The sequence below is a fragment of the Protopterus annectens genome, chromosome 7.part1, assembly GCF_019279795.1.
Source record: "Protopterus annectens isolate FY-2018-M chromosome 7.part1, PAN1.0, whole genome shotgun sequence".
NCBI lineage: Eukaryota > Metazoa > Chordata > Ceratodontiformes > Protopteridae > Protopterus > Protopterus annectens.
Window position 1 is genome coordinate 354979322 of NC_056740.1, and position 27451 is coordinate 355006772.

The following is a 27451-nucleotide window of genomic DNA, read 5'->3' on the forward strand; positions in this document are numbered from 1 at the left end:
CCAATAATGTGTATAGCACATTGTGTTAATGCGTACTGCTCTAGTATCATATAGTAGTTAGGTAGGGGTTTGAATCCTGCACTTGCCGAGTGTATGTGTGTGCCTTCTTGAAAAAGAGCAACCTTTTTGAAGACTACTGAAACACCTTAAAAGTGGTATACTCATCTTTGTCAAGTCTGATGATGTCACCATCCTACAAATATACCTGTGGAATGCAGAGCTCCCAGTAATGTGTGTAGCGTGTCGTGTTAATGTGTACTACTCTAGTATCATAAAGTAGTTAGGTAGGGGTTTGAATCCTGCACTTGATGACTGTGTGTGCTCCATGTGTGTGTGACACTGTTGGTCAATGTAATGTGGGTTTTGCTTTTAGTACTGTATGACATATCACAATGACAACAGTATGTGCATTACACATGTCAGGTAGCTGTGTGGCAAATACATATACATTCATGTGACCTCAATTATTTCATAGGTGGGAACCCTGCTTTCTCCATAAACACATCTGTTATCTTTGCCAGAGTGTGCTGCTGCTTTCCAGATCCTAGGTCACATCTGTATGCTTGTGACAAGTCTAGCCACTGCAGTGATCCCTGGCCTACGTCATCCGTTACACATACACGCATTACGGTTTCTATTGAATAGTGTGAGTGAGGGTTTATGCCTGAGTTATATTTGAAACCTGTTCAAAAGCAGCAAAGTCTGTCAAAGATGGCTATTTATTATAGGTGTGCAACAACCTTTGTGGATATGCATGCAGACCCGTTATTGCTTATGTGATCCACAGAGGGATTTCCAAAACCCTTTGGAAATGTGATTATCAAAGGAGAGATGATGTAACACATGGCTCTATGTATACATCGGTACCTGTTCAACATTTTGGGAGCTACTACCTATGTGGTACTCTGGGGATTCTATGTTTTGTAAAAGTGGATGACTATGCTTTATTTGGCTTATAGCTTTACAGCATGTGTTTGACACCAGGTATCTGTCTGTATGATACCCTTTTGGAGGATGTGTGTGTCATCTGGAGAATGCATTATAGCCCACAGTATGCATTGCCAAATGTGGCCAGACATATCCCTACTGTGTTTGCTTGTACCTAAGAAAGCTATATGCCAAACAGGAGTGGTCCCAGGACTGAGTGCAGGTGAATACCACTGGTTACTGGCATAGAATAGTACTTGAAGGCTGCAAATGTTACTGTGTGTCCTACATCTGTGTGTCAGTTGTCAAGACATCATCTAACAGTTGTTTATGGTCAGGCTGTTAAGGTTATGTATACTACCAGAATGCAAACCAATGACAGATAGTAAGAGTATCACCCACAGCACAGTGTCAAACCGTGTCATACACACACGTGTACTCAAGTTCCAAAATGTGTGTAGTACAATGCATACTGGCCGCCAATAGAAACTATGGAGTGTTAACACTGTCTAATACAGGGCATGTCACCCTGCCCATGTGTCCAATATGCACGTACATGCAGACAGTGCACCTCAAACATGTTCACAAATGTACACCTGCAAATCTGTGTTGCACACATCCCACACTTACTGTCTACTCTCTAACACATGCTGACAAAACTACACACATCAGCCAAGTGGCACATGGGCAGACAATACACAATTGGAATAAACACTGGTGTAAACAATACAACATTGATAATTATAGCTTAATGCATCATGCCTGCTCAGCTACACCTTCAAGGATATCATTACACTTTACTGCTGACAACATGCTAACATTGCTATTCTGTTATAAAGTCACCCTGTGCATGAGCACCATGTTAGCCTGTTCCTGCATCAATGTTACAGATGACAGGAGGTGGCACAGGTTTCATCATATGCACAGGGTGTGTTGTTGGTTTGCCAGAGGCCTACATTGAGCCATACAATCGACATGTGTGTGTGAGGGCCAAAAGTACTGTTATGGGCCAATGTGGATGTAATGTGTGCGGGTATGTGTTTGCCCTAGGTGTCTGGTTTATGTGTGTGTGTCTGCATGCACACAGTTCCACCATGTGGCTGCCATATACGTGGATTTGTGGGACAGCTACAGACTGTACCTGGCAGGCTTTACAGATCACTGTCTCTGGCCATGGATACGGGACCTGTGCCTGGCAGGGGTGCTACAGACAGTATCAGGTACTAATCCAGACTGGGTACTATCCTCAGAGGTTGACATATGTACACTGGATCCAGGTCCCTGCTGGGACTGGCCAGCGCCACGTGGTGGTCTAGGATGGTCTATGGACAGCCCACCCTCAACATTGCTGGGGCTGGTACTGGCACTACGGGAGCGACTATGACTTGATGGATGTCCACGGCGACTGCCAGCTGATGATGTTGCTGACATATGTCCACGTTGACATCTCAACTGTCCCACACTGTCCTGACACATGGACATGACATTGTGGAGGACATCTAATGTCTCACCCTAACGTCTATCAATGACCGCAGTGTAATTATGGATGGCACCTGCTAGGTCACGGATACTGTCATTTAAAGAGGTGTTATGAGACCTCTGTGCCCTTAGTCCCTGTCTGGTGTACTGCTCCATACATGCCTGTGCCTCCATGACAGCCTGGAACATGTGTGTGGTTGTAAGAGTTGCGGCACATCTGCCAGGGGCATGATGACCAGCAGTGCTCTGATGAGAACCCCTGGACATCTGCCTATGTGGTACCGTTCCAAACATCTGGCTATGGCTGCTGTATCCTGATGCATGTTCCATAGATACCACACTGTCCGGGCCATTGCCGACTGTACATTGTCCCTCTGCTAAGGGCATTGGTGATGATGGATGTGCAGGCAGTATGACTGTGTGCATGGATGGGGTGGAGACTTGTGTACTGTCAATTGGTGGCCCAACAACAGACCCTGACAAACATGCTTGTGCCTCAACACACCTATCCTCATTATCACTATTTATGTCAGTGACATCAGGTTCCCTGCTGCACTGAAGCAGCCCAACCTCAGCACCTGTGAGAGTAAAATAGGAAACGCACTTTAAGACCTATACATGATGTCAGAACACATGAACACATGAACACAAGAACAAAAATACACTCCTCACTAAAGCAGACACACACACACACACACACACACACACACACACACACACACACACACACACACACCACCAGCAATCTCAGAACATACTCAATAGCAGTTGATAGTGGGGTACAGTATCACAAGCCAAACAGTCATATCACACATGTCAGCATGCAGGGTGTAGACAGTCCTTGTTACTAACAGTATACATGGCTTTGATGCATGTGTTTTGTTGTTCGGTGATTGCCCTCCCCCTGGAACGCAATGTATACATGGACACAACATTGCTGTGCAAGTATTAAAAACTCTTTAATGTACTGTGCACCATCACTCACAGGTATACATACCATGGCTGGATGTGTATCTGTGTGTCAGATAGATATCCAATTCTGATTAAAGCCTCTGTGTCTTTAGCAAATAATTGTGGACAGAGTTTTAGCTCACGCATGATATATATACACACAAGATCAGTGGTGCATGTATAACTGATGGAATATCATTGGTCCACATAGCCAATGTACAGTAGTTATGGTGAGTGTAGATCATATTGTGGACATGCCAGTGTCATCCATGACATGGCATGCTAAAACACAAATACATATTTAAACATCACACATACCCAATGTGTGTCATATGACCTAGCCACTCAATAGCATTACAAGACTTATATGTGTCGTTGTGCAAATGGTGATTGCTATGCATATTGTTTATAGGTGCATATGTTTGCACACATATAACATTGAGGTGTATAACAATGAAAGCTATGTGTAGTACTGTGGTTACAATAACTGGATGGGGTGTAGTACCATAAGCCATCATCATGGAGCATCATGTTGTCACACAAGGCTACAAATGTGTCCCAAACCAGCACCTATCATGCTGTACCAGAACTGCACTACCATGGCTACAGTCACCATTTCACATCCAGTTGTTACATGGGTTTGTAAGGAGGCCAATAAGGCACATTGCCTAACATGAATGTGTTGTGTGTTGCAGTGTGTTTCACTGCCCCATGATAGGCCTCTACCCCTCAGGTATATTATGTGTGCTGTGTGGATGACATTTGGGATACTGGAGTGTGACTTTACAGAGGGTTTGTGAATACTTCATGTGTAGCATGTTAACATGTTCTGTGTATGACATAGTACTGTATGTTGTGTGCATGCGTATCGACTCTGCCTATCCAATGGTCACTACAGTGTAGCCACATTTGTTTGAGATGGTCTGTGTATTGCATGTGTTTGAGGCAGCTAATCACATTACTGAGATATGCGTAGTCTCACAGCAAACATGCACAGCATGCATTATGCGTAGGTGTGTTACATGTGTACATGGCCTACACCTTAACTATGACATGCACTTTTTATTTGCAATAATAAATGTAGAGCACACTCACCAGCATGTGTCCGCTGCCTTGCTGTCACACCAGAGGGACCTACATGGATATGAGACAGTTTGTCAGTGTCGACAACTGTGGCATTGCTACTGTGGGTTTGCAGTCTTACAGTAGCACAACAGTTTACATTCACAGGCCTACAGATTATGTTCCAAATGATCAGTATTGCACAACAACAGGCTCCACATCTTCTAACTACACAGTACACATCTCACATATGCATGATCTACCAATAGAGGTAACAGTAGTCTACAGATATGCCATGTTACCTGCACGCTCCATGTGTTCTTGCTGGGTGGCTCCAACCTCCATTAAGGTAAATGTCTGCTGTTGTTGTTGTTGGGCAGGTGCCACCAGGCTCAGGAGCAGCTCATCCACTCTGGTGAGGGGGGGTGGATGTTAACCCCACCACCTATTGCAAGCTGTTGTCTACGGACATCAGAAGGACGCTGCTGGACATGTCTAAATAAATCACTGGAGTGATGGCATACCTGCTCATATGTCCGGTTATGCATGCCTATGTCATTTACCCTCCGGACAACATCTTGCCACAGTGCAGTACGCTCATGCTGGTCTTGGCTGGTTCTCGAGAATAGTAGGCTGTAGTGCTGAATCAGACAGATAGTAATAATGTCATCCTCAGCACTACTGTAGCTGGAATTACGATGGTGGGCCATGATCCCTGGAAGACAAAGAAAAAATATGTCTGAGCAAGTCATATGGCACACAACATTATACAGTACAGATATCACTGAACTGCCATATATAGCAACCTATTAGCTGACTGAGATTAAACACTTTCAATACCATTTATCAGTGCTCACCCCACAACTGCTTGAAAGTGCCTGGCATGCTCTATATAATAAACCATGTTCTGCACAGCAACAAAATAAAATCACTATATAAGACTATACAACAGTACATGGCACACTGTATGCGACACAATGCACCACCTAGCCACAGAAGGTATAGATCAAGCGAATGCATAAAGAAATATGTCATCCATTGCAATGTTTGTAAAGTCCAGTTACAGTATTACCATTATACCACACAACTTGTTGATGGCAAACTAGTGGCCAAAATATGTGCACAATTGTTGATATAGGTGGCATACTGCCGTAGTAAACTATAAATGTTGCTAGATATGCAGTTATATCTTGTAACACACATATGACAGAGGACATGTTACAGGCATACCCACACACACATCAGACATAATTACAAGACGAAAAGGTATGGCAACCCAGATAAGCTTTACGTGTATACCATACAGTACTGTGTGCCAGTACTTACAAAACCTTAAGCCTGAGGAATGTAATTTGTGAGGACTACAGGGACCACACAAAACAGTGGTTCCAAGCAATGTGGACATATACTTTGCTGTTTAGACCTACAGCTTCAAGTAGTACTACAGTTCATACAGGATTTGGATTCAACATCAGTAACAATCAATAAGCATACATGTAGTGCTTTAGCCACCAATGACACACCCCAGTTAACACCAAGAGACTACATCAGACTATATGCCACAGTGCTTTATCTGCCTAGCAACAGCATACACAGCTTTTGCTGGGATCAAAGCAAAGACACATAATACCATGACAGAAATAGTTTCCCACTAAGCTATCCCACAAATACACATCTTTGACACATTCACCAACACATTGACCATCACACTCAGTCAACTTTACATAAAATCTATTGCAACAAGTAGATGTGGGTGTGTATGACTATATATGAATCTCTCTCTCTCTCTCTCTATATATATATATATATATATATATATACACACACATACATATACACATCCATTGGTGTACATATACATATAGGCACATATACAGTCTTTCATGGTGGGAATATCAATTATACAAAGGATGTGAGGTATACAGTAATGTAATAATATCGCACAGTCTTGTGAGAAATATATTGAAAGTGTTCTCAGCCCAGGTAGCTTTAGCAGGCCTCACTGGTACAACATTGCAAACTGAACAAAACACACACAGTGTTTAACCACCACATGTCATATACCAGCACTGTATGCTGTCTTGTTTGTCACACACTAAAACCTACATACAAATATGCACATAACAACCTTCACCAACATATATAAGTCCACCCTTCACAAACAGTTGCAACATGTTCCTTGCTCTATGCACATATACAGATGTTAATATATATGACACGAATATATCTCTCCGTATGTGTGTGCCATACACACACAAGGTCCACACTGTTGTAAGTCCCTGGACCTCACAGCTGAACTGTTGGGCCTTGCTGCAACATGAACAGGTGCCACATGTGAACACACAGTAACATTAGAGGGGGTATATAGCTACAAATGCTAGATTAGCATACTAGCCTGGTACAGCAGTTGCCAATGCTAAGCTAAACTTTAATATGACTATCATGCATGTGTTACTCTGTCACAACCATGTTTATATGAATGTTTGCGCTAATCCCCCAAACAGCCATTGTCCACACTACTGTAAAGAACACAGATAACATGGATCAGATGTTTGACATTTAATGCTGAGCTACATATTTCATAGTTATGTCCCACTGCACACAGCTACACACTGAATTGTCCATGGCAGTAGTTAAGCAGGACATCTGTGCATAGATATGTACTACTGCCACATATGAATGGTTCACATTATGTAGAGTAGTCTTCAAAAACATCTACTACATGCCAGTAAATACATATCTGTTACATACCTTTCCTTTGTATGAGTTGGTATTATTTATTTTCTGTTTTCCTTTTGCTTTTCACTGTCTCTCTCTCTCTCTCTCTCTCTCTCTCAGTCTCTGCAATAGAGTGATTGAGTTTGTGGGCAGCAATTACAGCCTGCTTGTATAGGTATTTGCACATGTGCATGTGATGGCCTCTGCACCAATTGGTGGCCACCATTTGCTAATTGCATGCAGCCTGCTGTGTGGTAATTGCAGTAATCACTGTCATAGCAACCCAATGCTATAAATTGCTAACTCAGGTAGGCATAGCCCTTTCAGCTTTCCAAAATGGGGATCATGCTTGTTTGCTGTGGACATCGTTGTTTAAGTCAGAAGGTTGGTATAGTTCTTATATCTGAAGCCAGGGGTATAGCCAGTGATTTGAATGTTGTACTCAGACCTGAATGTTGCTGCTTCCAGTACACACTTGTCAGTGTAGAATTGTACTCACCCCTCCAAATGCTAACACAAGATACATGGGAGTATGTACTTTCTTTTCTAATTATACAATTAACTGCCATACAAAAGTAGTTATTGAGATGTATTCTTTTGGCACATGAACTGTTTGTGAACTGCTATACTGTGAATATTAATTTACTCACTTCTGAACAGTTTGTGCTTTTTTAGTGTTAACATTAGCACAGGCTGCTCAAGAAAACTGGACAAATTTCAGTACTGAGTATGACTACCTACATCCTTGGTAGACCCTGAACACACAGGTATATTGTACATTTGGGTAGGGGTGCAGAAGTACAGAGAACATTATGTATTATTGTGTGAATTTTATCTTGCTGGACTTAAAGGGTTGCTGTGTACCTGTTAGTTTATCAAGGCAAGTAGTATGTCTGCGTAGCTCCCAACTGTGGACCTATCCAGATGGTAGCCAGAGGTTAGCCTGTTATTCTTTGTCTGTGCACCACACCAGTCTTATCAGCACTGGAACAATGGCATTGTCACAGTTGGTTGCTACCAGTACATGGCTACATCCCTTAGTATTTCAGTGTTGTACTCCTACATAAGGGTATGCTTCTGGAACTCCTTCCAAAGCTATTTGCACAGTGTGTAACAGCAGAAAAGCTGATATGCCTGTGTGTTTCTGCCTCTGCCAGGCCTCTGAAACACTCAGGTACATATTTGAACAGACTCAGAGAAAAGTAGGTAAAAGTGAGGTACACCTTTAAAATATTAGAGACATTTAGTTGAAACTTTGAGAGAACCAGAGCATATGGATTAATACACCTTTTCTGAAGTACAAGCAGAGTCTAACTCTTACTTATTGTCATTATTCATTAAGTGTAATTCCCCACTTTTCTGCCTAATGTCAGTACTTTTCAGAGGGATTCAGAGGGACACAGCTAAAATTTGTTTCAAAATCAGGGACATGCCTGAAAATTAGTCACAGTTGGGAAGTATGGCCTCTGCCCTAATCAGATATGCCAGTGTTTGTCCTGCTATGATACTGTGTGGGGGTTGTAAAGTGCTGCTGTAACATTATTTCCTGCTAGAATGGCTGGTTCTCTTTTCACAGTCATGTAATGCAATTCCACAACAACTGCTGGTAAAGATCCACAGAACAAGATTTGTGTTATGGCATTCCTATTTTTCCTTTACATTCACTCATTCTGATGCATGATATATTTATTTCAGCACCAGCTTGTTGTATGTCTACCGTGGCTTAGTGGTACTTCATGCAGTCTAGTGTGTACAATGTCTGGGGTTCGAGACTGACAGAGGTGTTTTATTTTGCTGCTGAGCAGAACAAGGGCCCTGACATACAGAGTGACTAAGGCACTTTTAAGCAGTTGTAAGCGGGTTTGCGCAATGCTTAGTAATGCTTAGCTAAGCGCACACAAGCGCACACAGGCGCACACTCACACAAACCCACTAACTACTGCTTAAAAGTGCTGTTAAGAGGAGAAACCAAGCACCGGACAGCTCTGGGTAAATCCAAAAGTTTATTGAAACAAACACACTCTGTTTTTCTCCTCTTAACAGTGCTTTTGGTTGTTTACTGGTTTTTGGGATTGCACTGTTCTTCTACACTTAGGTTTACTGCTTAAAAGTGCTTACTCCGGCTAACCCCCGCACTCATATCTTTGAAAGAAAAGAAAATGGGGAGCTAGGATAGTGGTGAAAAAGGGGCAAAAAGAGGGAAAGACAGTAGGGAAAACAGCTCGAGATGTGCAGGACGGGTGTAGGGAAGGTCCATAGCTGCCCATTTCTTTAACAGCAACAGCTGTGCATATGCAATAAATTTGGAGGGAAATATGAAACCTTCAACCCCTGTGAGAGGGGTGAGGACAACAAAGTATGTTGTACTGCCAATTAAATATCAGTTTATGTGTCCAATGGACATGTGTGCAAAATGGGCAGCTATGTATGGGGTGTAGTTTTTTTTTGGGAGCAGATTGCCTTTTTTTCTTTTTTTCTTTTTTTTCAGGTGAGAGTGGAATGTGGGGTAGGGGAAGTAGGTATATTTGGGGAGGTAGGTTGGGGAGGTAAACATACAAGACAAACAAGACACATATGGGGCAGAATATGACACATGTGGTGGGTGAACACCATTGACGGGGAAGGATGTTTGGAAATCGCAAGCCCATGAGCCCACAGATGGCAACAGTGGGACTGAGATCCACACCCATGGGCAGTCACCACTGCATCTTCACAGCCCAGAGGGTGGCTGTGCTGAGGGGTGTGTAGGAGGGGCAGGCTCATTCGTGAGTTGCGCCACTCGTGCCTCAAGCTGGCGTAGAGGATCAGCGACAGAACACTCGATCTCCCTACGCACCACAGCCCGGACCGTTTGGAGGGTGATAGGTGGTCCTCATATGCCCACGCTTGCACGGGGGGGACAAGCCCCATCCCCTGCAGCGCTTCCACCTGAAGGTGGCACAGGGCCAATGGAGGAAGAGATCCCAGCTGAGGTGGGACAGGTGGGTCCGCTGGGACTGGCCTTCCCATACGTTCTATGTTTAGGAGGAGTTAATGAAAATATGGGTTAGTAACAGTCAACAGCATTCCCAATTAGTTATAACAGCATGCAGAAGTATTCCCATAACACAACACACCAGAGTTCCAACAGTTGAACAGCAAGCATGACACATGCATATATGGAACAACAGTGGACATTACAACAGCATGCAGGTTTAATTGATGGCAACAGGCCACCGATATTGTGGTATTTGAACAGGGCACATGAATCGAAATAAATGCAGATATTTATAAACCAATAGGACATATGTCCCAACAAATGTTTTGAGATTAGACATACCCATTGAGGTGTGGAATTGCATTTTATGCACATACAGTAGGGTGGAAAATGATAGCTCCATTAACAACTTATATATCCTTCTAGTTTACACTACATTCCTATTAACTGCAGTTATATGTCCCCTACATGTATTATTACACTACCCAATTTTCCTTAAATCGTGAAATGGGTTTTGCTAGATCTTTATATACATGGGCTGTATCTGACATACAAACTGTCCGGGATGCAAATGTTACTGCTACATATTTTGTGAGTTGCTCAGACACACTACTGCTGAGATGGTACACTGACAGCTCTACTTTCCTATACTTATCTAGATATGTTTAGGTGAAATTATCAGTTATATGTTAACAGCTTCCTACATTTCTGCCAGCACAATGCCATTTCTGGGGAACACAATACCAAGCTACTCATGTGCCAGATTAACCTGTACATGCACATGAACCAACAGTTGAGGACTGTAAATATGCTTAAAAGCTACTGGCATTCCCTTCATCCACTTTATATGGGCCTACCCAACTGTGTGTTAACAGCGCTTAATACAACAGTACTATTTCTATAATGCAAAAGTACAACAACATATCAAAGAAAATGACACAGACACACTCCAGGACTTATACCTTTATTAAAGACTTAAAGCACTTTTCTAGAGGCTCTCTCATTTATTTTATATAATAGTTAATGCAGAATAATTATTAGAGAATTATTTTACCTTTACTTATTGTGTTAAAACACTTTTTTCAGGCTCTCTCATTTATTTTACAAAACAGTACAAGCAAAATAATTACTAACCTGCCTGGTGGCGCAGCCTTAGTAGCCTATCTGCATAGGCTTGCTGATTCGCAGCACGGACACCTGCAGCTGTGAAGTAAATGAAGTGATATTGAGACATACCTATCCATAGTATACACTAGAATAGCAATTCTTACATACTTAATTCCATGGCTACTTACTCAGTAGTGGGGCATTTTCCATCTCACGGGCCTCCTGGATCAACTGGTTCAGTTGATCTGCCTTGCATCTCTTCAGGTCTGCGTGGTGGTGTCTGACCTGCTCACCAGTCCGAGGGACACCTGCAAGACAGTCTCAGGCTTCCGCTTTGTATTGGGTGCCCTGGTACTGGCTCTGCAGGAGTCTATCCTCATGATTATGGACAAGAAGCCAAACCATTACTTTTGTCTCCTCAATGCCCCAACATTGCGCTCGAAAATGAGAGCCCTCTCCAGCACCGGCCATTGCTGCCTGCAGATGGGAGCTACAGCCAGTTATGGTAAGTATTCCCGCCTATGGAGCTTAAATATGCATCATTTCCCACACTTATTTGTGATTGGCCAGTTTTGAAAAAACTCAGCTGAAGGTACACCTGCTTAGCAATGGGTAAACCTCCATTGATATGTATGTGTGTGTTGAAAGTGCATGCTTATGAAAAGCTGTCATGGCTTAGTGGTTCAGTACTGTGATTATGGTGCACAGTATCCCAGGTTCGAGGCCTGTCATTGCTTTTTATTTTACTACTGGCCAGACTGGCTAGGAGGTGTGGCTGTGTTTTACCGACTTTGCTCAACTTTACCCGACGTTGCTCTAGGTTGCTCTACATTGCTGTACGTTGCCCGACGTTGCTCTAAATTGCTCGATGTTGCTCTACATTGCCCAACATTGCCTGACATTGCGCTGGTTAGTGCTGTGCACAGCTACACGCAAACATCTTCTGTTTGTGCTCATTTGTGCGATGCGCAGCTCCACGCAAAGCTATTGTGCTAGTTAAAGCAGTGCTCAGCTATGAGCAATTATATTTAAATATGCTTAATACTGGTAAACTTTGCTTAGCAGTGATTCACATTGCTTAAGATACGCTAATTATGCATCCATCAGTATGCATAACCATTTCACTTTCTTATATATATATATATATATATATATATATATATAAATATATACATATATATATATATATATATATATATATATATATATATATATAGCGTGTATAATCGTAAAGTACCTGCTGGTTGTCACTCCATGGATGGATAAATAAAAGCTGACCACTGTTCAAAGATAAAATTAGTGCGATACAAGTCCATAAAATTCAGTTGCACTTAGAAAGATTAGTGTGCCTATACCTTTTAGAACTAATTGTCTAATTAATTTAATTATCTTTTAAGCTTGTGTATATATATGAGTCTATGTGATTGATTGTTTAGAGGTTTGAAAAAGCTGTAAGCGAAAGCGCTCACCACAATAAACTATTCTCATTTTGTTACTTCGTTTCATCGTTTCTGGGACTGAATAGTCTGACTGTGTGATAATAATATTGAATTACGTGGGGCTATGTTCTTGAGACTGAATAGTCTTTCTAAGTGCAACTGAACTTTATGGATTTGTATCGCACTGATCTTACCTTTGAACAGTGGTCAGCTTTTATTTATCCATCCATGGAGTGACAACCAGCAGGTACTTTAAGACTATACACGTTATATACACTGGCATTTCTATTACTCACATTATATATATATATATATATATATATATATATATATATATATATATATATATATATATATGTATGCATATATAAGGTATTCACTACTACATAGGCCATTTCAATGCTTTTTACTAAAATTTAAATGATAAATTATTTTTATATACAGATTTCCAACAGAAAATAGAAAGGGGAGTGGTGGGACTCGAACCGGGAATGCTTCCTCTTTGTGCGAAGGCTCTAAAACTTAATATGCTTAATATGCTTAATTTGCATATACGTTTCTAATTATCTTTTTCTATGTCTAAACTGCTAACTGTAGCTAAGCAATGGGCAAACCCACGCAAACACATGCAAATACGGGCAGCTATATCGGGAATAATAAAAAAAAAATTAAAGTTTTACATTTTATAATTGTACAGGGGTTTAGAATGTGGGGGAGTGTAGTGTTGGGTATGTACATATTTGAGCAGACTCGCTCATGTAGGTTGACATTTCCCGATTGAGAGACTTGCAGGGGCGTGGATTTTTGGACTGCTCGGCAGTCCGACATGCCCCCTGCACTCGTGCACGCTCCGTGTTAGCCTTAGAGTTGAGGCAGCGAGCACTCATTAATATGCATGGCGCGCTGCCATCTTACTCTTAGACTGGCATTTCCGTGTAAGACTAATCTAGTCTTACACGGAGGATTAGTGAATCCTGGGGCATGGATTTACTGAAGGCTACAAAGTCTAAAACTAGTGCCTGGTATTACTGATTGAAATTATTCATGGTTTACAAGGACAGGAAAAGGGAGACAACATTGGGGATGTTCTGACAACACATGCACATGTGGTGTGTGTGTGTGTGTGTGTGTGTGTGTGTGTGTGTGTGTGTGTGTGTGTGTGTGTGTGTGTGTGTGTGTGTGTGTGTGTGTGTGTGTGTGTGTGTGTGTGTGTGTGTGTGTGTGTGTGTGTGTGTCTGTCTATCTAACATGATGTGGCAACTGCTATTGTTAACTACCACAGGAAAGTGCTGATCTGCACTCATGATATTTAACAGCAATTCAAAGACATTCAAATTAGCCTGTAATGATCTTTCCTGTAATGTGTCTCTGAATTATGAAATACAACATTGCATAAACAGGGTGTTTTTATCACAGCCCTTACATGTGCACTGGGTTTTTTTTTCTGAATTCCTGAGAATGTTGAGTATTATTTTGGAGATTCCGAACATAGTTAAAGACGGCTTTTTGGTCATCCATGGAGTAGGTGGTGATATTCGGTTTGTACCTGGCATTGCACATTTTGATCTAATGCCTGAGTTATTTGCTGACCTTTCTGAGTTCCCTTGTAGAATGAGGGAATTTGAGTTTATTCCTTCATGTCAGAAGCTTTTTTTTTCTTTTATTGTGGAGTGGGTTTTTACTGAGCTACCAGGGGATGGTGTCACTTAAATTTGCCAGCATACTTGAGACAGATGGTTTGATGCAGGAATTAAGGTGGGGTAAATGTATTTAATTTAAAACTTTTATTCCAAATAATATAGCACTAAAAGTTTTAAATTAAATACATTTACCCCACCTTAATTCCTGCATCAAACCATCTGTCTCAAGTATGATGGCAAATTTAAATGACCCCGTCCCCTGGTAGCTCAGTAAAAACCCACTCCACAATAAATAATATAGCACAGTGAGCCACGGTGGTACGGCAGTAGCATTGTTACCTCACAGCAAGAGGTTCTCCCGTTCGATCCTTGGCTGGGCTTGGGAGTGCCTTCTGTGTGGAGTCTGCATGTCCTCCCGCCGTTGGGTAGAGTTCGAAAGACATGCATGTGTAAATGGGCGTGCCTTTGTTGAAGGTTTGGCATCGAGCTGGCACCTCGGCATTTTGTAAAAAATCTACTGCCAATCATTAGCGGACTGGAGTTCCGCTGTGGCGACTCCTTACCGGGAAAAGCCGAAAGACAAACAACAACAACATTCCAAATAATATAGCAGAAAAAGTGTTACACATTTGCTAAACAAAACAATACAGTCTCACAATAAAAACAAACTTAGCATTAATAGTAAACTTCTCTACCCTTTTAACTCACATTCATTGAAACAGCATTCAAAGAAAATGCATCCGGCCAGAGGCTGATTAAGTTTACCTATGGACCTTTTTCAAACCATAGGCCCCTTGCACACATTTGGGACCATGTACACATGCATGTGTTCTTTGATTTATCTTACTAATAGTGTTAAATTATATTATTTGTATAATACAGCACTGCTTGATAGGGTACATTTTAAATTTGTAGTTTTGAACATTTTTCCAGTAAACAATGAAACAAATCTTATGAATCAATAATAACAGACCTGCCCAGTTCAGAACATTTCAACCATTAAAGGTCTCTCAAACTTCTGTCATTACAATCCACCAATGTCAGTCAATATGCACAATCTCTGCAGAAGTGCAGAGATCTATAAATAATGAAGAGGTTGCTACTAGCAAACAACTTTATATTTCAGTGTTTCATCTGCAAAGTCAATGCCTGCTGCCCCCCTTTTTCAAAGGGTCTATATCAAAATTCCAAAGAGGTACAATGCCAAATGTGAAAACATCGAACCCAAAATATCGAGTGGTGAAAATAGTAAAGCCCCGGAACATTGAAATCTTACCTAGGGCAAGATTTTGGTGGGCCGTTCCGTGGCTTCACTATTTCCTCCACTCTGGTGCGAGAGTTAGGGACCTTAGGGTTAGGGTACGGGTTAAGGTAAGTGGATAGTTAGTAATGAATGTGTGGTTTACTGTGGGGTTGGGTTTTGTTAAATGTATGTGTGTGGTTTATTTATTTTGGTGTGCTTGTGTTGGGTGTATGTTTCTCGGAACAGCAAAATGTTTCCCTGATGTTTTAAATATTCGAAATTCCAAGTTCAAACATATGGTGTCCGACATTTTGGAATTTCGAATATATGATATAGACCCTTTTTAAACACCTATACTGAATTATCACTTGTGACATAGGCAAACTTAGATTTATGTAAAAGCAATCAAACCATATTAACAGGTTTACATTTGCAGGTACTATACATTATATGTATTGTTATATATCATATAATCAAAGCAACATTATATAAATTATTCAGTGACCACCTTCTCTTAAACCTCATTCCTCCTCCCAACCATTTTTTGCATGAATTGTTACAAAAATTTCCATTTTTTTTAATAAGAAACATCTTTATTAAATTATCACTTATGACATAGGCAATCATAAATTTATATAAATGAAACAAACCATATTGACATATTTTTAGTTGCAGTCCTTATGTATATCACTTATAATCTATCCAGTCATTGTCAGCCAAACATTACATGGCTCATTCAAATCCTGCCTTCGTTTAAACCTTGTTCCTTCTCCAAAACGTTATTTTGCATGTATTGTTCCTATAATTCCCATTTTGTTCTATGCAATTTGCTCCTACCCTTTTCTAAAGATCCCATTTCCATTTGTTTTATTTCTGTTACTATATTCACTACTTCTAAAAATGCTGGTTTAGACCTTGATTTCCATTTTCTAGTAATTGATTTTTTGGCAGATACCATAATTAGACTCAGCAAGTCCTTACTATGGCTAGGCAATTCTGATTCTGTATCATAGTTCAAAAAAATCATAAGTGCCTGCTGCCCTTGAAGAGTAAATTACCTATGTTACCTTAAAAAATGGTAAGCTGCTAATACTGCAATAGGGAATGGATGGCAACAGGTTCATAGTTACATGGCATCTCATCCAAAGGAGGACACACTCAGGACTGCAGCACCCCACCTCACCCTTAAAGTACAACACAGTATCAGCAATCCATCTACATGGTGTGGGAGCAGAACCCACAGACTTCTGCAACACAAGCAAGTATGCTACCTGTTGGGCTACTAACAATGCCTTTCAAATTCTCTAGCACAAACAGCAATGACTATTTGCTAAACAAAACAGATGCACATTGAAAACAGACTTAGCATGAGCAGCAGTAAACTTCTCTTCCCTTGAAGCTCACAATTCCTTGAAAATGTACTGAAGCTTCTAATTCCTTGAAAGGGTACTGCAACTCACATTACAATTACTTGAAAATGTACTGAAACTCCCAATTCCTTAAAAATGCACTAAAGCTAATAGTCTGGTAGTTGGTGCAGATGATTTAAGCTGTTGTCTCCTGTAACTAAGGTACAGAGCTTGAGACTGGTTAAAGTAGCTAACCTGTCACCCCTGACTAGGACATTACATGCACAGACACACACACACACACACACACACACACACACACACACACACACACACACACACACACACACACACACGCACACACACACACACACACACACACACACACACACACACACAGTCCATGTTTACTTCTTAGTTCTCCGGTAACCCCCTTCATCAGGACAAAAAAATCCATGCTGGTCATTTTCAAATTTTGTGCGCTCTGCTCTGTTGGAGTTTAAATGTGTGTTTGTCATACTAAAGACTCATGCACAAATACTGCTAAGGACATACTCTGCTTGTATCCTTAAAGACAAAATGCAATGTACGCAGAGTGTGTTATTAAAGACGTGGGCCTTGGTTGCCTAGTGCTGGATCTGGCTCTGGCTCTATACCAACTCTGAGATCATACTACAGTGGAGAAAAGGGCTAATGCCCCAATCCCCACTGTACCACGATCTCAGTACAAACAGTTTGATGTTACATAAATATGGTCTTGGCCATAAGTTGTTTGATGTTTTGGAATGTCAATGAAACAATATGGATCTGGAAAAGGTACTATCTGGTAAAGGGACTCAGTATTTATTAACTGAAGGAACTAACGTACATATTTTATATGAATGCTTGCCAGTTGATGGATGGGTAGTTGAAATCACAGAGGATAATTATGTTATGTTCTGTACTTAAGGACTTGTTGAGGTACGTTACTTGGACAGTGGGTGACATAGAGGGAGTTCTTCAGTTTGCAGTAGTTGGACTTACTTATTGACACAAGGATAACCAGAAGTTTAAGGTCATCATTTTGTTGGATTAGCCATGAGGTAATGGGATTTTGGGTGAATATACTTATGTGTCCTCTTCAGATACTTCCTTCCTTCCTCACCAGGTCTGCACAAATGATTGGTGTTAAATCCAGTTAAAGAGGGAGTTTTTTCACTACATTAGAAAAAAGTTTTAGAAGGTATACAGATGTGTATGGGCTTAACATTTGGGCAGTTTCTAGTTTAGACTTCTGGCATTGAGCAAGAAAAATTGATACAAACCTGATGGATTTTTTTTTTTTAAGTTTGAAGTTCTATGAGACTGCATGTGCCTAAAAACGTACTATGAGGGCAGAAAGTGTCTTTGCAAATATGTGGAAGTCTAGAGGGTGAGAGCTGTAGGCCATGCCTGGTGTAACAGTTAGGGTGGATGAACATCTCCAACCAAGCTGGCACACATTAGATCCGCCTAGAAAGACACTGATTACTGAGGCAGTTGTTAAAGTCAGTTATATTCTGCTTGTATTAGGACAGCATTTGTGGTGATGGCAAGGTTGTTCATCACGGTTAATGACAACTTCAGAGTTAGAATACATTTGTAGGTGGTATAAGGCAGTGCAGCACACCCCCACATGGGAATTGTAGTGTGCTGTGGTGGGGCTTCATCCCCTTTTAAAGAACAGTTCTTTGTATTGTGCTGAAATAAGAAAGTCATCTGCTTCTGTTGCACTGATTTACTAGAAGGGACCACTTATCTGACCCTTTTCACATCAGGGAAGTGACTTATTCTAGCTTTTAAGCTAATAGTTAGATTTATGCATCTGCTAGTTTTTTTTTTCATTTAGGACTCCTATATCAAAACCCACCTTCTAACTCTAACTCTGTGCATCATCTCTGCACTCACAGCATTTGCCCTCCTACTCCTCCTTAACCCCCAAATTTTAGTTATTTGCAACAATTTCTTGTCCTCAGTTGTAATCCACTGTTAATGACCCTTAGACTTAGGTTCATAGATTAGTACTAGGCTAACTGCCCTTGCAAACCATTTTAAGCCTAGCTAATTTATCCCTTGTGGGACTTAAACCCTGCACCTTGTGTTTGTAAGGCAAACACCTTAACCATTAGACCACCCTCCCAACCCCAGAATAAACAGCCCTTGTAGGTCTTGAACCCAGAACCCATACACTATAGTCACAGCACTTTACCACTAAGCCATCACAGCTGCTAGATTTTTACTACTATTATTGTGGAATGTAAAATTTCAATCATTCACTGTTAATGACCCTTAGACTGTACAGTTGCTTGATTTTACCATTATTATTATTATTATTATTATTATTATTATTATTATAGAATGTAGAATTTTTTTTATTGTAGAATGCTGCATAAAGCTGCATGACGTCTTTGCTTTGTATGTGTATATGCTAATATGTTTATCATTGTTACTGGAGCTTTTCTCCCCGGGCCTCCACTGAAAACGGGCTTTTTTAGGCCCACTAGACTTCCCTGGTCATCAAACTGAAATAAATAAAATACATTTTCTTGCACTTTGCTTTTTGAGAGATGGTGTATTTGAGTGTTCTGAATATTTATTTCCTATTATCTAGTTAGCGCCACTGCTTTCTGTTATCGGTTTGCTTGTTTTTGCCTCATTTAATTAATGCTGCACTGATTTGCTAGAAGTAACCACTTACCCTTCAGACAGGAGGGAAATGACTTTTCCTAGCTTTTAAGCTAATCTGAGACTTGTATGTCTGTTGATGGTTGCTTCTTTTTTTTTTAAATATGGGACTGTTTTTACAGTTTGCAGTGTTCCTTCGATATTCTGAACATTCCCCTGTTGTTAACCAGTGGCCAGTCGTGCTATTTTTTTTTCATTTGGGGCTGTTTTTGCATTTTGTTCTTGCAGCAGAAGAGGTTCTGAATGTTTATTTGCTGTTAGCTTGTTAGCATCATGAGTTTCTATTGGCTGTTTACTTGTTTTGGCCTACTTTAATTACTACTGCACTCTGGATTTGTGTTTTTTTATGCTGAGCTGCAACATGCTGCACACTGTCCACAACCACACAAACCCATGCACTACAGTAGTTAGTGGGTATCTGTTGTCTTCATCCTACAACTGGAATCCTGCAGTCATAGCCGCCCTTAGGCATAGGCCAACTAAGCAGCTGCCTAGGGCGCCGCCCTTAGGCATAGGCCAACTAAGCAGCTGCCTAGGGCGCCGCCCTATCAGGGGAGCTTTTCCAGTATTTATTTGATGTAGGTTGTCAGAAAAATATGTATTAATTAATGTGTGTGTGCTTAATGCTGATTAGAGACTAAATAAGTTAACACGTTTTTCATTCTATTTTATATGTACTGTTTTATATACAGTTGAGTTTCATATGAGACTAAAAGATGCTTTTTGAAAGTGCAGTGTGTTTTCTGAAACTTGCAAGATGCCCTCTGACCTAGTAATTGCTAGCACAGCGATATTCATGTTTATGCCTTTTGGAAATGTACTTGAGAAGCAGGTGATTATCTGCTAGGTCAGGAAGAAATGAATGAACAATGCTATATTCTGTAATGTAATGATTTTAAACAATCAGCTCTGTTCGAAGTATGAGAACATGCACAGCTGCAGAAGTTAGAGATAACATAAACAAAGGACTGTTAGAGAAATGAACTGCAATCTATACTTGCTTTGTGCTCGAATTAGCCATAGTGCCTTGAATGGTAACATTGCATATATCTAACTGGTGGTAGCCAAGGCCACATTGTTTTTCTTAGGAAGTTTCTCACAAAAATTGATAGTACCAGCAGAATATTGTAAAAACAATCACTACGAAATGATGATGACAAAACTTGTGATTCACTACGTCAGCTTCGTAGGCAATGTCTTATTAGAAAATGTATAAAAATGCCTGCATTTCCTGATTCTAGTTAGACAAACTCTGTATTAGCACGTTTTTGTCTCCTTGCTGCAAGATTAAAGTGCCCTAACCTGAACCTACCGTGTATTGATCATTTTTAAAGTATATTTTTCCTTTGACAGTTTGGTCCTTCGGACCAGAAATATCTCTCACTCTAGGCTCAGGTCAGAATTGGGCCCGGTGGCATGTACCCGTACGGAGAAGTGGCCACATCGGCTCTTCTGCTTTGAAAGACATCCGACTGAATTGTCGTTCAGAAGAGGCCAGCCACTGTTTCTGATCTGGGATTGGAGGACGAGTCAATGTTCTGGTGGATCAACACACGGAGGGTCAGGTAAGGAGGAATTTACCTTTTTTCTGTTTTAGATCAGGGACTTGTTACAGTATTGTTTTGTCAGGGAGATTTGCATGTGCAGATCAGGGACAAAAAGATTGCTGTCTTGTCATAGATCAGGGAAACAGAATAGCTAGGCAGTTATTCTAGATAAACTGTGAAAAGGTGTAAAATCGTGGTACCACGTGATAAAAAGGGTTACGTAACAATTTCTAACTTAGCTAAGGCAACATGGGAAACCAGTGCATGAAAAGTTCCCGAGACCCGCCCTTAACCAAAGATGCGAAATATATGCAATTACAGCGTGCCGATAATGTTAGGTATTATACAAAATGGGTTGATAAATACAAATTTGATAGTAATTTAGATAAACCTTCACTTATTAAACTTGTTAGACAACTTAAAACAGGCGCGAAAGGTCAGCTAAAAAAGCAACGACAATTAGGAGTCCCTCAGGCACACAGGTGGCTTGAGGAAGCAAACCGCAGGGAACAAAAGATTAAAAATTCTAAAGCAATGTTCTTAGACAAAGAAGACAATAACTTGGTAATAGCAACAGCCCCTCCTCCGCTTCCCTTACCAGAATATGAAGCGAGTGGACAAGCTGATCCACCTCCGCTATACTCAGCTGTTCCCGCAAAACCAAAACTGTTTGTCAGAGATCCTATCGAGACCAGGTCTCGAACATGCAACTTAAGAGGGGATATTGAATTATATGAAATGACTAAAAATTCACAAGCTATGAGTGAAGAAGAGATATGTCCACTCATAGAAGTACCAAATCCGCAGGCAGGACAGGCAGGACAGGACCCAACTCTTCTAGTATATAGACCGTGGACACCAGAAGACATCCAGAAAGCCACAGAGGGACTTTCCCATCCAAAAGTTAATTTTAGAAAATTCTTAGAAGACTTACAGGGCATGAGGTTAAGTTACCATTTGAATTGAGAGGAAGTAGAGAAAGTAGTTAGACAAATTGTAGGTCCAGATTGGCACATGATCAGTGGCAACTGGAATCCCCGTGACACAGAGCTTAGACCACTCCCACATAGTAACGCAGGACTGGACAACAGAGTGAAAGGTCTGACAGACCAAATCTCTGAGAAATGGAAGCCTAGGGCTGATTGGACTTGCATTAATCAGTGCATACAACAAGAAGGTGAAACTGTTGATAGATATTATGCCAGATTATTAGAATGTTTTAATAACCATTGTGGAATGCAGGTACCTGAAGACCAAACACATGATTCCCCATATGAGCAACAGTTAAAGAATGCATTTTTAAAAGGCAGTATTGCACCAATTAGCAGCTTTATTACAAAGCACATGGTAGATCATCGTACAAGTAGATTACAGTCACTACTTGAATATGCAAGACATGCCGAAAGGCATTTTAATAGCAAAAAGAAAAAGAAAGCTCAAGTATTTGCAGTAGAAGACGGATCAGAAGTCTTTATAGTACAAACTGGGAAGAAGGGTAAGAAAAATACCCAGGGAAATAAACAATCTGATAAACGATCAGAGGACTTTGAAGAGAGAAAGAAAAGGGGTGAATGTTTCAAATGCAGGAAAAAGGGACATTTAGCAAGGGATTGCAGGCAAAATAAGAAGGTAGCCATGGAAGATAAGGAGGGTGAGGAATGACTATATGATAGTCAAGAATCACTGGATAGGAATAAACAAGAAAAGACAAATGCAAATGTGATAGAAGGGGTAGAGGATGTGACAGAAGAAATAGAGGATGTAAATGAAATCACAGATAATGAAGAAAATGAAATTTTGGACTTAGCATTATTGAGCCTAGAGTTCTACTTAGCAGACACAAAACCGGAAGTTACACTTCTGGTAGAGGGGAGGGAAGTTAAATTTCTGTGTGACTCAGGGGCTTCACGGACCCTGATACATCCTTCCAAACTACCAGAAAATTCAGAATCACTTGACTACATATTAGTGAAAGCAGCTAATGGACAGCTGTATCAAGAGCCACTCTCCCATAACATAACGATAACTGACCCAGTTTCAGGGATGACCCAGAAAAGCAAAATTGTTGTTTCTGCAAAATGCCCAGTGAATCTCTTGGGCAGAGACCTAATGCAGATATTTGGCATAGCCGTAGTTCCAACTATGCAGGGTATTGTAGCACAGCGACAAATGGATACTTTTGTAGTGCGATCGGAGGGTGAAACATTTTATTGGTACAGCCAGGACTTAGTTACGACTAGTCCAGGGGCAGTAACCGAGGAACTGATGAACGTAGCCATCAGTAAATCCCCCTCTCTTGACAGTGATAAACAGCATTTGTTGCATTGCACTCTATATTACTGTAACAGACCAGGACCTGATAAAGAATATGAGCAAGAACTGTTTAGAAACCATGCTAACAGATTAGTATTACGAAATTTGTACTGGACACAGAAGGAAACAGTGTAGTAAGCTGTTCATTGCCCCAGGAATTCCTAGCACTTTACAAATCTAATCGATTACCACATGTAAGTTTAACTAAAGATAGAAATTTGAAGTGGGCAGATCTAGGAGAAAAAGTCACAAGGTGGGAAAAGCAGACAGAGTTAGAACTTTCCGAACAGGGAGTACAAAAGCAGAAATTAAATTGGATAACGCAGACACACCCAGCTGTACACTCACAGGCAAGTGAGGATAGCTGAGTAGCACTCTTACTAGAGGAAGAGGAAAAAGCCTTACGAGACATACCAGAGACTCTCTGGTCAGCAGGGAAATCAGATGTAGGACTTATTCGTACAGCAGGACCAGTTACTATCACGCCAAAATCAGCATTTAGACCTCAAAAGAGACAGTATCCCTTAAGAAAGGATGCAGAAATAGGAATCAAACCTATAATGGCAGCCTTACTTAAGGAAGGAGTCTTGATAGAATCTCCTGATTCACCATGTAATACACCCTTATTTCCTGTTAGGAAAGCAAATGGAGAATGGTGTATGGTCCAAGATTTACAAGCTGTAAATGACGCAGTTATACCCAGGGCACCTATGGTGCCAGATCCACACACTTTATTGAATGATTTGAAACCTCAACAAAAGTATTTTTCTGTGGTAGATATTAGCAATGCATTTTTCTCAATACCGATACACCCTGACAGCCAATATTGGTTTGCATTTACATTTCAGGGGAAATGGTATACATATACGAGACTACCACAGGGATATTGTGAAAATCCAACAATATTCGCACAAGAAATGGCAAGTAACCTGGCGGGATTTATCCCACCGAAAGGCAGTCAGATTTTACTTTATGTAGATGACATTCTGCTGGCAGCCCCCACCCAGCAAGAATGCAGAGAGGATACCATAGCATTATTACATTTTTTAGTCACTCAAGGACACAAGGTAAACAAGAACAAACTTCAACTTTGGAAAAAGTAGGTTAAATACCTGGGATATGTAATATCCAAAGAAGGCAGGATATTAGATGAAGATAGAAAAACAGCAATATTACAAGCACCTAAACCAACTACCAAGAAGGAAATGATGTCCTTTCTGGGTACTACTAACTTTTGTCGGAGTTGGATTCCAAACTATGCCCTTGGAATCTGCTCCACTGACTAACTTGACATTCAAAAAGCTGATGGCAGCCCAAGATTTATTACAGTGGACACCAGAAGCAGAATCAGCTTTCTGCAAACTGAAACAACTGATAGCTTCTTCCTTAGTTTTAGGATTACCAAACTATCATAAACGATTTTTCCAAACTGTAGACTGTAAGCAAGGTTATATGACATCAGTGTTAACACAACAGCATGGGGACAAACAACGCCCCATAGCTTATTATTCATCACAGCTAGACCCAGTGGCGCGATCCTTGCCCCACTGTGTACAAGCAGTAGTCGCAGCTGCAATGGCAGTACAGGCTTCATCCTCAGTAGTCTTGTTCCACCCTCTCACATTAGAGTGCCTCATGCAGTCGCGATTATTTTACTGCAAGAAAAAGTAGCATATCTTTCTCCTGCTAGACATTTTTCCTGTATGACTATACTGTTGAGCCAACCTCATATGACAATTGAACGATGCACAACTTTGAATCCGTCAACCTTCCTCCCAACCCCTGCAGATGGCAAACTACACTGCTGCCTGCAGGAGATTGAGCAAAAGACACTACCTAGAAAAGATCTCACAGATGTTCCCTTGGATGATGCCGAGGTGACATACTATGTGGATGGCTCGTGCAGGAGGGGTCCTATAGGACAGAATCTAGTGGGGTATGCAGTAGTTTCTGATACAGAGATTTTAGAAGCAAAGTCCTTACCACACAACTTATCTGCCCAAGCAGCAGAATTGATTGCTTTGACAAGGGCATGTACCTTGGCAAAAGGTAAAAGAGTGAACATTTTTACTGACAACCAGTATGCTTTTTCTACTGTACATGTTTTTGCGCAGCAGTGGAAAAATAGAGGGATGATAACATCTACTGGTAAACCAATTAACCATGCGCAATTTATTTTAGACTTGTTAGACTCTATTCAGTTACCTCAGAAAGTAGCTATTTGCAAATGCGTAGCTCATGCCAAGCAACAGGATAGAATTTCAAAAGGTAATGCGAGAGCTGATACAGCTGCAAAACAAGCAGCTTCAGCTTCAGAAGTATTTCTTTTGAGTGAGGAATTACAACCATCTGAGATTTTAGACCTAGAAATGTTAAAAACAATGCAGACACTTACTACAAATGTAGAAAAACAAAAGTGGATAAAACGAGAGCAATCCTTGAGAAGGGACTGTACATCTCCAAAGAGAAGAAACCGATTTTGCCATCTAACTTGTTTAGATATGCAGCTTTGTTGAGCCATGGGCAGTGCCATGTCTCAACAGGGGGGATGGTACAGTTAGTGAATCGAGTGTTTACGACGTATGGATTTACAAACTACACAAAAAATTTTTTGTGTAGCATGCCATGTTTGTAACAAGCATCATGCACAAGGGGCATTGAAACCTAAGCAAGGGAGTTTCCCTACACCACCGTATCCGATTCCGTTCCATACTATTTGTATGGATTTTATAGAGCTGAATAAATGTGAAAATAAGAAGTACTGCCTTGTCATTATAGATATGTTTTCCAAATGGGTGGAAGCTTGTCCAACTAAAAATCCAGATGCAGCTACTGTTGCAAAAGTCCTCGTTAAAGAAATTATTCCTAGATTTGGCATACCGGAAAAGATTTATAGTGACAATGGCACACACTTTGTAAATCAAACTATACAACAACTTAGCCGTTATTTCGGGATTTCTCTAAAAAATCATTGCGCATACCACCCCCAATCTGCAGGATTAGTAGAGAGGCATAATGGGGTTTTGAAAAACAAACTTAGAAAATTGATTAGTGAGACACAAAAGAACTGGGTGCACTGTTTACCTCTGGCACTGTTGAGCATGAGAACTGTTCCAAATGCAAAAGGGTTAACTCCTTTTGAAGTTCTGTTTGGGAGGGCATATTATACACCTCAATGGAAACCTCTCATGCCTGCAGAGCAGGAGTCTGACAGTTCACTTGCAGGGTATATGAGGCGATTTTTGAATAACAAACTTTTGCAGTTAAATTCTGTTTCAGATAAAGAACAAACCAGACCAGCGGAAGCAGCAGTAGCCCCAGGCGCATGGGTCTGGGTGAAGGTGGTGAAGAAAAAGAACTGGAGTTCTCCGAAGTGGGAAGGGCCGTACCAGGTACTACTGTTGACACCGACTGCGGTCAAGATCGCGGAGCGAGCGTCCTGGATTCATTTGACACACTGTAAACTGGTTAAGAACTTTGAACTGGACAAAAACCTTGTTACTGTTGTACAACGAGAACAAAATGACCAGGTATAGAGCAAACAGAGATGCAGAACAACCTCAGAAAACTTGCATAATTATTCTGATAGCTATACTGATAACATTGTTCTTTTTGTTGTGGCCTTTCCTTTTCCCAGCCACAAAAGTTGAACTGATCAAACGTGATGAGCCGACCATAGACTGGCACCCGAACTTCAACACTTATCAGGCAATTACATGTGTGTATGCTGAGACTTTTAATGTTTCGAATTGCTGGATTTGCACAGCCATACTAACAGCATACGGGGGGGGGGTTATTAATGACTGCAGTCCCCCTAGGGGTCAATGAGACCTGGGAAAATTTGGTTTATGACACCGTAGCTATCAAAGCACATGATAAGGTAGCACTGTATTTGCCTGTGACACAAAAGGGAATTGTATGTTTTTATAAGAATGACACAATTCAAGTGGGTTGGAGCAGGTGCAATGTGACTGTACATTACAAATGTTATACCAA